The sequence below is a fragment of the Rhincodon typus genome, chromosome 31, assembly GCF_021869965.1.
Source record: "Rhincodon typus isolate 14 chromosome 31, sRhiTyp1.1, whole genome shotgun sequence".
Classification (NCBI taxonomy): domain Eukaryota; kingdom Metazoa; phylum Chordata; class Chondrichthyes; order Orectolobiformes; family Rhincodontidae; genus Rhincodon; species Rhincodon typus.
The window spans coordinates 13,886,418-13,901,386 of record NC_063362.1 but is presented as its reverse complement, the minus strand read 5'-3'; the positions used below and the strand labels follow the sequence as shown (position 1 = coordinate 13,901,386).

The 14,969-nt window shown below is 40.7% G+C and overlaps 1 protein-coding gene across 1 annotated transcript in view; it reads left to right on the top strand.

Annotated features, from left to right (window-relative positions):
- Window positions 1-14,969, top strand: part of LOC109919991 (MORN repeat-containing protein 1) — a 202,374-nt gene that overhangs the window by 149,530 nt on the left and 37,875 nt on the right. The gene's annotated exons all lie outside the window — the stretch shown is intronic.

The window sequence follows — 14,969 nt, the reverse complement described above, 5'->3', positions numbered from 1 at the left end:
CCCTCACTGTCTGCTGGTCCCTTCTGTCTGGCTGCCTCCCCATTCCCTCTCTGCTTGCTCTTCCTCATGCTGTTAGGCTGACAACAATCTGAAAACTTGGAACTTGCCTGCTTCAGCCAGAGGCAATGCCTGCACGCATGGTCACCCTGTCTGCCAGGAGTGTCTAGAACTTCCTCTACAGTGCAGGATGAGAAAATCATGGGTCTGAGCTCTCCAGACGTAGCTTAACTAAATAGAATATGGATCTTTGATTTTATTTCACCTTTACTCCTACTTAAGTATAGACTAGAAAAATCCTGTTTGTGTTTATGTCAGACAACCAGAACCTCTTAACTCTATCAAGTGAAGAAAATTAGTTTTGTAGTTCTAAGATATGAATTATCTATGTAAAGTTTTTAAGCTGAACCTATGTTTTTAACTTAAAACCATATGCAGTCACAAGAGACAAGAGAGAAGTACCCACCAGTTACCTGCCTACTCTCCTATGATTTCACACTTTGAGTTTGTTGAAGCAGTTCCACTGCAGGTCTGTCTGTTTCTCTCCACTCTTGCTGCACCTTTTAAGCTCACTGCTGCTGCTCCTAAAACAGACCAGGTCCATCACTGGTCTGTGTCCTTCTAGGACCTCTCCACACTCACTGTTCCTTTTAACCTTAATGCTACCACTCTTTTTAAAATCTCTTTTCTCTGAAAAGGTTCCAGTTGTAAACCTGTTAGAAACTGTCATCACCACAATAAGGAGTTCCTAGTAAAGCATTTGGAATTTACCACTGTTTATAGAAAAGTGAGTTCAGTCAGCCTTAACTAATCCAGGAAGACATCCTAGTGCCAACACGTTGTGTTCAAAGTGACTTCAGCTATGGATGAACAGTTGGGACAATTTTTTTTAAATTTAATTGTTACTTGGCCAAAGTACTTTTAACATAACACTCTCCAGTTTTTTTTCGTATGTGTGGAGATTATGTGTATCATTTCTCAAGAAGGGCAGTTGAATATACTTGCACAGTTTATATGTTTTGTTTGTAATCTTTGCATCTTTTCTTTAGTTAGTTTGTTTGCAATAAACTCGTTCTTTATTTATTTAAGAAACCTGTTACTGAACTATATACTGTGTGCTACATATATAATGAGCAATATCGCCCCTTTTTAAATTCAACTAGATTGTGTCCAGTGGAGGAGCAGGAGAAGGAAAGGAATTTTTCACCTCCTCCTAACTTAATTGTAACACAGTAACTGAATAAATTGAAAGAAAACACCTCTCTACTCATGATATCCCATCTCACACCAGCCCATCACAGCTGTTCCCAAAGGTCTGCATGAAATTCCAGTTGACAAATTCCAAGTGGCAACTTGCAGCCAACATTTTCCTTCCAAACCCTAAATGCTGACTGTCCTCACTACTGATTTAACAAAATAAAACAAAGAACTGCAGATGCTGGAGATCTGAAACAAAAACAGAAATTGCTGGAGAAACTCAGCATGTCTGGCAGCATCTGTGGGAAGAAAGCAGAGTTACTACTGATTGTCTGGGAAAGTTAACAAAGTCCAGTTTCCTGATGTCTGTATGTTCTCTGTTGGTCACTGACCATACAGGAAACAAGAAAATACTGATAATCAATTTCTGATGTTGTTCTTCAAGGTTTTCACACTTTCATTACATGGCCCTATGCTTTCTTTGGCTGATTCCAACTTCTGCCACAACATCTCCATCTTCCCAGAAATTTCAGTGCCAATGTCAGATCAATGACCTTTCATCAGAACTGGAAGACATTTGTGAAAAAGCTCCACAGAGGCTGGTATCCCATCACCAAGTCACCCTTTATTTACATGTGCGTAATACTTGACACTGATCCAGCTTCCTCAGAGCTAGCTCTTAGAGTGAACAGAACCTCTGACACTCCTGTTTATATCTGTCAACCAAGGACCAAGTTAACAGCCCCAATCAGGGAACTTATATTCTATGCGGTCCACTTGGCTGACCTCATTACAATCCCTCCCTCTCTCAGTCCAGGGACAAGGGCCTGTTCTTTTTCTTGTAGCCTCTCCTGGGGTGTTTTTGCATTGGGTCTGGTTCCTCATACTGTGCCTCGATACAGGCGGCGTGTCCTGGACTGAAGCTCACCTCTTCTGCCTGGAGCATCTCTTCAGGCAGTAAAGGCATCGAGCTGCAACATCTGCCATGTCCATCTCAGACTCCAAGGTTTCTTCGATGTTAGATGGAAGGGGAGAATCTACGGGTTCTAATAGACTTTCCAGCACTCTGAGGGGCTAGATATGTTCTGCTCCTGCTCCATTTCCAAGTTTGCAGCTTTCATGGGGTCCACATACTTGTTCAGGACTGCCTTACCTACCCAAACTTTGTATATCACAGGACCTGACTTTGCATTGACTATGCCTCTTACCCATGCAGGGCCATTTCTGTGGTTTCAGCACCAAACTTTGTCTCCTGAAGTAAACTTTTCTCTTGCTTAGAGGAGTCTTGTGTCCAGCACTGGTATCCTGATGCTGTTTCATCACCACCACCCACCCCCACTACACCCCCACCCCGCATCCCCCCACCCCAACACCACCACCACCACCATCACTGAGGTCCGGGAAGATCAGATTTAACCTGGCGCAGAGTCTTCTCCCCATTCGCAACATTGCTGGAGTTATCCTTGTAGTTGCATGAGGGATGGCCCAATAATCAAACAGGAACCGGGGTTGTTTGGTATCAAGTGAAACTGCAGGCTGTTTCTTTAAACCTGCCTTCAAACTTTGGACTGCTTTTTCCACTAGACCATTGGACAATGGGTAGTAGAACTGTCCTTATATGCCGAATACCATTCGACTTTAGGAAATACTTGAATTCCCATACTTGATAGCCCATTCACAGTGACCAACACCTCTGGGAGCCCAAGTATTATAAAAATTGCTCGCAGCTTTTCCATTATTGTCCCCACGTCTGATGAATGAACTCTATGCACCTCTATTTATTTTGAGCAGGCATCCACAATGACTAAGAATGTTGAGGCCATGAAAGGACTTGCATAGTTGACGTGTAACCAAATCCATGGTTTACACTGCCATTTCCATGAATGTAAGGGAGCTGCTGGCAATAATTTCTGTCCTTGGTACTCTGGGCCTTGCCCGTATCCAATCTGCCTGCAGTCCAATCCTAGCTACCAGACATCTTCATTTTGGACACCCCTGGATGACCCTGGTGGAGTTCAGCTAGTATCTGGTTTGCTCAGAATAATCACTCTTGCTCCTCATAGTAAAATGTCATCCTGTATGGTGATCTGATCTCACCAGGACCAAGAAGATTTCAATTCTGGTTACGATGGCCCTCGTCTTTCACCCATCACTACCAGCTGTTTTAATTTTGCCAGGACCAGATCTTCATAAAATCCCTACACTGTGGAAGCAGGCCATTCGACTGATCGAGTCTACACCGCACCTCCAAAGAGCATTCCACCCAGACCCAATCCCCACCCTATCCCTTTAGCCCTGCATTTCTCATGGCTAATTATCTAGCCTGCACATCCCTGGGTACTACGGGCAATTTATCATGGCCAATCTACCTAACATGCACATCTTTGGACTGTGGGAGGAAACCAGAGCACCTGGAGTAAACCCATGCAGACACAGGGAGAATATCCAAACTCCACACAGATAGCCACAGGAGGGTGGAATTGAACTTGAGTCCCTGGTGCCGTGAGGCTGCCGTGCTAAGTACTGAGCCACTGTGCTGCACTCTTTTTGTGTCCACAGTCTGATATTGTCAGTGGTGACCAGGAGGGTGACCAGAAAGTTTAAAACCAGAATGGATTCTTCCAGTGGTGGCACCACCAGTAGTGTATCTGCCAGTGGGAGGCAGCTCAAGGCAACTGCATTTGCTACTTGGCTTCCTGGACTGTGTTCCAATTTGCAATTGTATGCCTTAACCCACTACTGAATTCAGCCTGAAGCTATGGGTACCTCGGGTTTGTCCTCTTTGAATAGCTCTATCAGGGGTTTGTGGTCTGTTATTATTACAAATTTATGTCCGTAAAAGTATTGGTGGAACTTTTTCACACCAAAGATGACCGCCAAACCTTCCTTCTCTATCTGGGCATATTTGCATCAGCCAAGGTCCAGGAATCATACGTTATCGGGCGTTCCTCTCCATTGGGCCATTTGTGAGCCAACACTACCTCAATATTATAAGGGGAGGCATCGCATATCAGCACCAGATCTTGTTTGGGATCATAATGTGCCAGCACCTTAGACAATGATAGCTGCATCTTCACTTCCCTAAATGCTATGTCTTGGCTACAAGACTATTTCCAAGGCTGACCCTTTTTCAATAGCAGATGTAAGTGTCCCAGGGTGGGGGCCGGTTATGTATGAACTTTCTGTAATAATTCACCAATCCAAGGAAAGACCTAAGTTCCGGTACAGACATGTGAGCCAGGGCAACTCATTTTATCTTCCAATGGGTGTCACCCAGTCTTGTCGATTCTGTAGCCCACTAGTTGTGACCTACTTGTCTAAGTTCTGCATGATACTGCAAATGGCAGTCTCATATATTGGTACAAACCCTTATGGGTGTTGATTATAGCATTCTTCCAGGAATCCTCATCTAACCATAATTGTGGGTAGACATGGCTCATGCCTGGCTTTGTGAAGGACAGCCACCCCTGTCAGTTTTGCATATAAGTCTTCTATAGGAGGGATTGGGTATTTATCCAGTCGCGAGTAGTAATTTACCATTTGTTTAAAATCCAAACAAAGGTGAACCGTGGGGCTTCACAATGGGCATGACTGGTGCTGCCAATCCACAAACTGTCCTGGTTTGATGATTCCTTCGCTTTCCAGCCTTCTGATTTCTGCCTGTACTTTTGCAAGTAAGGCAAATGGCACTGGGTGGGCCTTGCACAATTGAGGAATCGCTTTCTGGTCAATATGCAAGGTGGCCTTGTCTCCTTTGATAGTCCCTAGATCATCCTGAAAAATGTTCAGGTGTTTAATTAGAACTTCACTCAGACAGCCATTTTCTAATCGAAAAATGTTAAGCCAGGCAAGGTGAATCCTTCTTAACCAATTTCTTCCCCTTCGGTTTGAGCCCTAGCATTTTACTGCAATCAGTGGTAACTGAACCAGCAGCTTCTCATACAAGACCGAAACCAAAGTTGTACCCTCAATCTGTAAAGGTTCTCTGGTACAGGTCCTCAGTCTGGCCAAGGTCTTATGCAAACTTAAGAGTTGAAGTCCAGAGCGAATTTAGTTCAAGACTGGTTCTGCAACCACTGATACCGCCATGCCAGTGTCCGCCTCCATTAGAACCAGGTGACTATTTATCCAGACAATTTTCTGTTTGGTTCTGATTTGGATGCTGCTAAGCAATTTAACTGTTTCAAGCCGGATGTAGCTGAGCTTTTCAGAGTATGCACTCTATTGGATATCGGCAAATGAGTTTTCTTACTCAAGTCAGCCCTAGTGGGACTCTTTTGCTGTCGCAGGTCCACATACCAGCAGCAATTACAATCTGGGTTTGCCGGTCTGGATCTTGAAGAAAATGTTCACCACTTGGTCAAGGCTTGGCTTTGTTTTGGGGTTTTGCTGTGTTCAGAATATGTCCTGTGTGAGGCTATGCAATTGCCTTCACTCAATTGATGTCCCCCAAGCTCAGTCAGTCTGGCAACGGTGTCCACTTCCATCAGCATACCCTGTGACTCATATGCTCCACTTGCCGCATTTTCTAATGACAAAGCCAGTTGTAGTGTCAGTTAGTAGGTGTTCATACATGGTTACATCATTAATCCCTCGTATCAAATGGTCTCTCAGCATCTCATTGAGGGTTAAACCAAAGTCAGATGCCTCTTCCAGTTGTGTTACCTTCATCAAAAATCCCAACACACATTCCTTTGGTTCTCAAACTGCCGAGTAAAACCAATAGCATCTCAGAGTTGGAGGAAGCTTGGGGTCATAATATTCTTTAACTAAATCCATCAATAGTATCTGATGCCTCAGGGAAAGACGGGGTCCTAATAAATGAAAAAAACTATGCGTCCACAAGCTGTCATTGCTCTCATTGCTTTTCGTCTGCCCCAGAATCATTTGCTCCGAAAATCTAAAGCATTCTTTCCACATACTGGGTCCAGTCATCAATGGCATGATAGAATGAGTCAAGCTTCCAAAATAATGGCATGATACCAGAAATGTGTATCTCAACTCTAAGATGACTGTTGCAAGTGTACTTCTTCAGGAGCAACTTATGTTCTCTTGCCGCCACTGAAATAGTTCCAAAGAGGCTGGTATCCCGTCACCAAGTCAACCTTTATTTACACATGCATTGTACTTGACATTAGTCTGGCCACCTCCAAGCCAGCTCTTAGAGTGAACAGAACTTCTGACACTCCTGATTACATCTGTCAGCCAGGGCTCCCTGAGTGGAACAGGTTAACAGACCCAGCCAGGGAACTCGTATCCTATGACATCCACCTAGCTGACCTAGTTACAATGGCTACAGTTTGAGATGAACAGCTTATATACATTCATCCCTTTCATCCGTTTTTCATTGAGAGGTCATTGACTTGAAGGAAATTTGAGGGAATCTTTAGGGGTGGGTTTTGGTGTGTTGGGGAGTTAAATCCCCTAAAATTGACATCCAGTTGGGAATCTGACACAATCACACATTCCTTCTGGGCTTAAGAAGATAGATTTGGATACAAGCAGGGAAACCCACTTGGAACTGTCAGGAAGATAATTTAATAAGAATGCAAGGAAAAAAGTGTCTCTTTAACTCTCCATTCAGGTGGCTGCTGCTTACTGAACATCTTCTCAGAGAGCATTTTCATGGCTTGACAGATGATTGCGAACTGTCTTACATTTCATTCATCTACAGCAGCACTTGCCTTCAACACAGCACAGCAGCAACGTATGTAGCTTGAATTCTCCATCAGAGGTGAAGAGGAGCAGAGGCACCAACTGTAGCAGTTGGAACATGAGTATAGATCCTCAGAATTCTTACTGTGCAGAAGGAGGCCAGGAGGATCACCGGCTCTCTGAATGAACGTTAGAACTTAGTGCCATCCTCTTGTCTTTTCCCCATAATTTTGAACTTGTTTCTATTTAAATAATCATCTAATGCCTTTTTGAATGCCTCATTTGAACCCACCTCCAATACACAGAAAGGCACCATGTGAAAAGAAATCTCATTTCACATTTAATCCTTTTGCAAATCACATTATTTTTGTGGACTTTTGTTCTTGAACCTTTTATAAGAGGGAGCAGTTTCAATCTATCCTGTCTGGCCAGCCCCTTCATGATTTTGAATACTTCCATCAAATCTCTTCTTATGTTCTTCTCTCCAAGGAAAACAGTCCCAGCTTCTCCTTTCGTAACTGAAGATTCTCATCCCTGGGACCATTCTCGTGAATCTGTCTCCAATACATTCTCATCTTTCCTTAAGTGCAGCACCCAGGACTGTAAAAAATATGCGAGCTGAGTTCAAAGAGGTGTGTTAACCAAGTTCAGCATGCTCATGTTGCTCCTGTAGTCTTATTAATAAAGCCAGTATTAAAGATGCACAGCATGCTTTATTCGCTACATGCTGTGCTGTCCTCCGTTTGATGCTAGCTGATGTTATAATGGACAAGTCAGATCCCAGACTGAAATCTGGGTTGATAGATTTTTTTTTGGTTTAATGAGGTAGTCTTTCACCGAAACATAAACACGTAGTGCTGCAGATGCTGGTTTAACAATAAAGCAATAAAAGAGGAAGCGATGGCTTAATGGTATTATCGCTGGACTGTTAACCCAGAGAGGCAGGTAATGTTCTGGGGACCTGGGTCCAAATCCCTTCATGGCAGCTGGTGGAGTTTGAATTCAATAGATATCTGTAATTAGGAGTCTAATAATGACCATGAATCCACTGCTGATTGTTTGGGGAAAAACCCATCTGGTTCACTAATGTCCCCTAGGGAAGGAAACTGTCATCCTTGCCTGGTCTGGCTTACATGTGATTCCAAACCAACAGCAATGTGTTTGACTCATGACTGCACTCTGGGCAATTAGGGATGGACAATAAATGCTGGCCCAGCCAGCAACACCCTCATTCCATGAATGAATAAAGGAAAAACAATCAAATAGAATAAACAGAACTATTTACATATAATACAAATTTAAAGATTAAAGAAAACATACATAAAACATTAATCCAAATAACATTCCTTTACAGTATTCACATTTATAGAGCTTAATTTAACCATGGCTTCAAATCAATACAATTGAGAATCTGCTTGCCTCTACTTGGTGACTTCATATAACAGAGTTTAGATTTTCTCAGCTTCAAATAACTCTTTCAGGATTGTAATCAAACATTTCTGGTCTAGAATTTTTAAACGATATTTATTACACTGATGCAATCTATTTTCTAACTGTTTTAAACTATCTCTCTTCTTTAGGAGTAACTGTTTTATATATCCAGCTTCAGCCAAGACATCTGAAAAACTGCCCCAAACTGAAATAAAAAACATTATTTTCCAAGCTACAGGTTTTCCTCAAGCCCCCCAAAATTCCAGAATCTTCTATCTGAAAGCCTAATGCAATATATTATTAATTTTGCTCACTCGTGAACTCTAGTGAATGTAAACAAATTCCTACTATTCTCTAGGGCGTTTCTCTCTCTGATATTTTATAAAAATGAGTCACCATGGCTAAATAAATACATACAAATTTATGAATAAACCCCTACAGAGTTTAAAACCCTTGTATCACAAATTCAAAATTAAAAAATACAAAACTAAATTATATTAAAATATGTATAAATCAGGTACCTTACATCATACTTGCCAATTTTAGCGACTTATGCATATACATACCTAGGTGCTTCACTCCTGTACATCCTTTGTTTTATTCTGTATCTCCATGATCTTTCTACTAAAATTTATCATATTTATCCACATTGAATTTTATCTGCCCATTCTACCAAATAGTTGATTTCTTTTTATACTTATATGCTATCCCCCTCAGTTTACAAGGCTTCCAAGTTTTGGAACATCTGCAAACTTAGGAATTGTCACCTGTACACCAATATTTAGATTATTTATATGTAAAGGGGTCTCTGATTTACAAATGCTCATACTTACAAGCACAATCTCATATAGGGATGTAATTTTAAAAACCCAACCTACGAATATTTCCTGTACTTACAAATGACTCTTTTATATTGTCTTGCATTGTGCTCTGGCATGCATACAAATCGACTTGTGAACAGGCTCCAGAATGGAACCCATTTGCAACCTGAGAACAGCTCTATCAGGAAAAGCATGGGTCCTAGCTCTGAGCCCAGGGAAAGTACAAAACACACATTACTGACCTCTATCCAGGTGCCTGTCTGCCTCAGAGTCAGTGAAATGGCATTGTAGACCAAATTGAATGAGGAACACCAGCAAGGCAGTCTTCACCCCACAACACTCCAAGGGTGCCTGCCACTCTATCTTCCCTCTCAGTTTCCTCATCACCTCCAACAGGTCAATTCCAGGAGGATGCACCTGCACCTGTGCAGGAAATCCTCAGCAAGCTGGAGGCTTCTAGACCTCAGACCACCAGAGGACAACCACAATGGTCATCTCAAGCAACTGGGCATGAGTCAGTGTTGCCTCCACCTCAGCTGTGCTTGTCAGGGCTTCACCTAGGCATAGCACCTATCATTCAGCACCTCATCAACCAGAATCTCTGCTTTCTCCAACCATCACAGTTAGTGTATAATATATTGACACTGTCTTTCTGAAGTGACTGTAAAAGAACAAGCTGAGGGTTGAAATATTTCGCCCTTCACAGTTTACAATAAAAAGAGCCTAAGATGGAGAAGCTCTTAGCCTCTGCAAGTTGCAGTATACATAAATGCATGTTTTCATTTAGTTTCTACTATCTCCACAAACTGCAATTTACCATGCCAGATAACACAAATGTTATTATATTGACAAAGATAAATTTAAAAATTATTAAGGTACAATGGTGTCTAATTACTGTATCTATACTTAATTTCAATTTTTTGTTTACCTTTTATTTCTACTATGTTGCTAGTTGCTGCAGTGGTTGTATTAATTTAAGGATGTTGCACTTTATTCCTGACCAATCTTAAATGATGTAGGCTGAAGGATATACCGTTCATTTTGTCACATTGTCAGTAGTGGCATCTCTGAGTATATCAGCATGTATGATTGAGCCTTGGGAATAAATTGTGAAGTTATAGCCTGGGATTGCAAATGGCAACTCATCAGGTAGTGGTCTCCAATAATCATCCCTTTGATGTTGGTGTCTGAGCAGTGTCTGCAACTGAATCATTGCATGCCTTGCTGGTATCTGCAAGCAGAGTTCTATGCAAGGCACTACCTCTATTTGGAGAATGCGTCAGTGACACATGAGTGCAACCCCACCAAATTAAGAGTGCACAATGCTTCCAATTTTGACAGCACATGGGCTTTCTTGTACTAAGGGCCTGCAGCACTTTTCCTTAAAAATGCCAAAAGTCCATAGGATATAGTGTGATGCAAGTTGTGTTGCATTCCTGCTGATGCCACAACGATCAACACATTTTTGCAAGGGGTTTGTGGTTCATTTCAATTCGGCCCATACAAAAGTTCACAAAACCAGCAGTTTCAATGTGAAATTGCAAACATTAATACAGCCACCATAACGAGTCCATTGTGGTGAAGTACCATTGCTCTCGCTTCTACTGCTGCATCTGTATCGTCCATAGCAACATAGTCTTCCCATTTAGCCTGGCTGGAGTTGACATCTGACACTATCTCCTCCTCTGCAAAATCATCTCCCATTTCCTGAGTAAGGTTGTGCAGGATGCAGAAAACTACAATTATCCTGGACACTCTGACAAATATTGAAGTGCTCCCCACCCTAAGTGTAGCAGAATAAATTTTTAACGATCATGTCATTTGCTGTATAATTGACTCTTTTGAGACACGTAAAGCATTGCAGTTCTCCTCGGCAATATTTTGCAGGTTCTGTACTAATGTTTCATCAGCCATCTGTGGGTATCCATTGTTACCTGTGAACCAGTCAGTGAGATGGAGCCAATGTCTGTATTACAGAGGAGGAGGTGCTTGACAGCTTAAAACGCATAAAGGTGGATAAATCCCTGGGACCTGATCAGCTGTACCCTAGAACTCTGTGGGAAGCTAGGGAAGTGATTGCTGGGCCCCTTGTAGAGATATTTATATTTGAGGTATTTAAATTCTATGGTCACAGTTTCAAAGGGGATCTTTTACTCTGATATCATTTGTTAAACTTGCCTCATTACACATCACTAGATGCAAAATAGCCTTATCTCTGTTTGGATCCACAACATATTGTTCTGGGAAACTGTCCTGAATACCCTCTATGAATTCTTCCTCATGGCTTCTTCTGCTAATCGTATGTTTACTATTTTCCCAAACATTGTTTGGTCTCAAATGTGAAAGAACAATAACCATCAATAAATTACAAGGGCTGAATGAGAAGAAGAGTGAGTAGGCAAACACATGGCAGGTGGAGCTTAATACAGGAGAGTGTGAGGTCGTGCACGTTAGTAGGAAGAATCAAAAGGCAACCTAATACTTAAATGGAGAGAGATCCTCTTGTGCATGAAACATAAAGAAATGTGCAGGTGCATCAAATAGTTAAGAAGGCATGTGGAATTTTGGTCTTTATTGCTCAGGGATTGGAGTTAAAAATAGAGAATCCTTGTTACAACTGCACCGCATGTTGTTGAGGCCAAACCTGGAGTACTGTGTACATTCTTTGTCTCCATATCTAAGAAACCATGTACTGGTACAAGAAGCAGTTGAAAGAGATTCGCTAGACTGTTTCCTGATGATGGTTTGACTTATCAGGAATGGCTAAACAGGTTAGGCCTTTATTCATTAAAGTTCGGAAGTGTGAGGGATGATCTTATTGAAGCATTCAATATTCTGAGGGATCTTGACAGGGTAGATGTTGAGAAAATGTTTCCACTGGTAGGGATTTTTGAATGAGTGGACGTAGTTACAGAATTATGGGACACTCATTTAAAATGGAGATGTGAAGGAATTTTGTCTTGTTGAGGGTAGTGAATGCACAGAATTCTCTACTCCAGAGAGTTGTGGAGGCTAGATCATTGAAAATATTTGAAGAGGAGTAGATAGTTCTTTGAAAAATTGGAGAGTTTAGAACTCTGAGGAGATGGCCTAAAAGAGGAGTTAAGGCCTGAGACAGATCAATCATGTTCTAGTTGAATGATATGGTAGACTTGAGGTGTCAAAAGGCTCCTATTTCTTATCTTCTTAATGCTAGAACTCTTTCTCAATACAGCTCAGGAAGAAAGAAGTAAAGGAAGAAATCATAGGAAGAACAACATTAAAGCTGTATGAAGTATTATACTGAGATACTGTTATGGAAGGCCGCTCAGTGAATTGCTGTTGAATTTGCTGTATATTGATGTGGTTACATGGTAGTTGTTAATTCCAATCTGGAAGAACAGGCTGGCTGGTGTACAGATAAAGGAAGTATCAAAAATAGCATACAAATTATGTTGTCAAAAATGAGCACCGAAGTAAAAATGCGGTAGTAATAACTGGTATAAAATGTTGATGTGAGGAAAGACAGTTTAAAAGGATGCCTGTCTTTGGAAGTGTATGTGCTCATCATGTAATCTATCATTAAACATGTCAGTTTCAGATGTTATCCACCTCTAATTGATCACTGATATTCAGTCTTTTTTTATGGTGTAATAAAGTGTTAAAAAGGGAAGTGTACTCACCCAAATTGCCCTAAAGTCTTAAATACTTTAGATAAAAATATCTTTAAACCCACTGGTGCCACTTAGTCCTGTATTTCAAAATTACTGGTCAGAGACTGCATTGCAACAGACAATTTGTAAAGAATTACCCCATTCATGATATCATTGGTGTGGAACTTAATGATGTCACTGCAGGGAAAACTTATGAATGTCCATTCCCAGGTTACAACTGATTTAAAACGGATGCAACATTGGAACAAGGGAAGAATTATAAATTGTTTGCTTTGGCACTCAAAGCTTAAAGAGGATGGACATCTGCCTAGTACTAGCCTCCATTCTTAGAGTAAACCCAGCCAAATTCAGAATCCAAGTTAGTCCCAGCATAAAATAAACTATTTTCTGCATATATCTCATGTCGATATTAATTCAGAATATTTATATTTTAAAAATTATCTGTCACATTAAGTCAATTACCCTCCACTTCCCGAATTGAGGACTTGAGTTGATCACCAGGATGCATGTCTTTATCATGATCACTTTTCAGTTGATCTATAGGAGGTAAGCCAAAATAGCCTGATGTAACTCCTTCCGATTTCACCTCTTTTGGGTGACTTCCCACATCTCCAGCTATGGTATAGACAGATCAAGTTAATGTAGGAAATAGCAGAAGTGCAGAAAATCTCCTTTCACCACATAAACAACAATACAGGGTAGTTAGTCTGCAGATTTACATTTGCATCTGATTGTTTTGATGACCGTATATAATTACTTCTTCTCTGCCTAATTATCTGGCCCTCCTCTAGTGGACACAGGTTACTTGCTTGACCATGCTTTCCACAGCCATCTGTTATTCTGCAGTACTTCACCTAAGTACTCATTTGAGAGTTGATGATGAGTGACACTAGTTTATCTAAACATATGGGGGCATTACAACTGACCCTGATCTTACCTTCATATAATATCAATATAAATAACATCCCAGGAAGTGACCCTAGTTAAACACTGTAATGGACATCATGTAACCTCATCTATGAGTTGATCAAACAAACTTGATGGGAGTATCCCAATATTCTGCCCTTATTGTTTCAGGTTAAAGCCATCAAATACTATCATTGTTTCTTTGATGACCCAGAAGGTAAATGCAGTGCACGATATAAATCATGGAGGTCCCATGATCACTGCAAAGTCAAGGCATTGGTTTAAATGACACAGTCAGTCATCGCAGTCTTGGATATTGACTGACTAACAACCTATATTGTAAAGACTGGGTGTGCACTTATCAAATGAGAATTGAACTTCGCTGAGCTATAATGCCCCCAGTGTCAAATAATCTGCAACATTCATTGTCTCAGCTTACAATGAGCAATGGCCACTCCGGAAGTAACTAAAGCACATGGAAACACACAGTAAAACCTAATGCCTGTGGTTAAGAAATTTTGAGGTAAAACTTAATTTCAAAAAATGCATTTGTAAGAGAATATATTTTTAACAAGAATTTCTTGCCTAAGGACAATAGCTCAATTCCTCTATGACCTGATTGTAACTCAATTGTTCTCATTTGCTTGTATAAAGATAATACAAGCTGATCAAATCACCAATTTATATACATAAGTAATGAATGTATATATCCTGTTAAATAGACCTTTGAGGGAGGATTATTTTTCATCTTTAGTAAGTAGTTTCTTACTTTATGACTCATCTCACTTGCCAAATTTTTATTTTCTCTTTACAATTGAGGTGTGTTTATGATAAAATTGACCTTGAGGTCACTAAAATTTCTGTTTCTTTTCTGACTCAGACCAGTTCACACAAACACAACTTGACTACCAAATGCTGATCATAAATGCTTTTATTGTAATTGCCATCTTCCATTTTATGAAGAAATTCTATAATGCAAAAAGGACCGTCTGAAGTCTCGTTCAAAAGAAAAAGGGATTCATCATTTTTACTGAGGCTATATACTTTTTTAAATTTATTGTCCACACTCAGCTCTTGTGGAAATTTCTTACATCCAGGAGACATCTAAATGGACATGGTCAGTACCACATTTTGACCAGAAAGGAGCTGCCATTGTTTACTTTAGTAAATTTCATTTGAACACAGATGAGATTAGAGGGATTGTTGTGTTTCCTTCAAAATATTTCTTCTGCAGCTTTCATGGATACAATCTTATATATTTCAAATAACGAGAGAAAAGCAAAGGATAAATAGACATAGGAAGTTATTC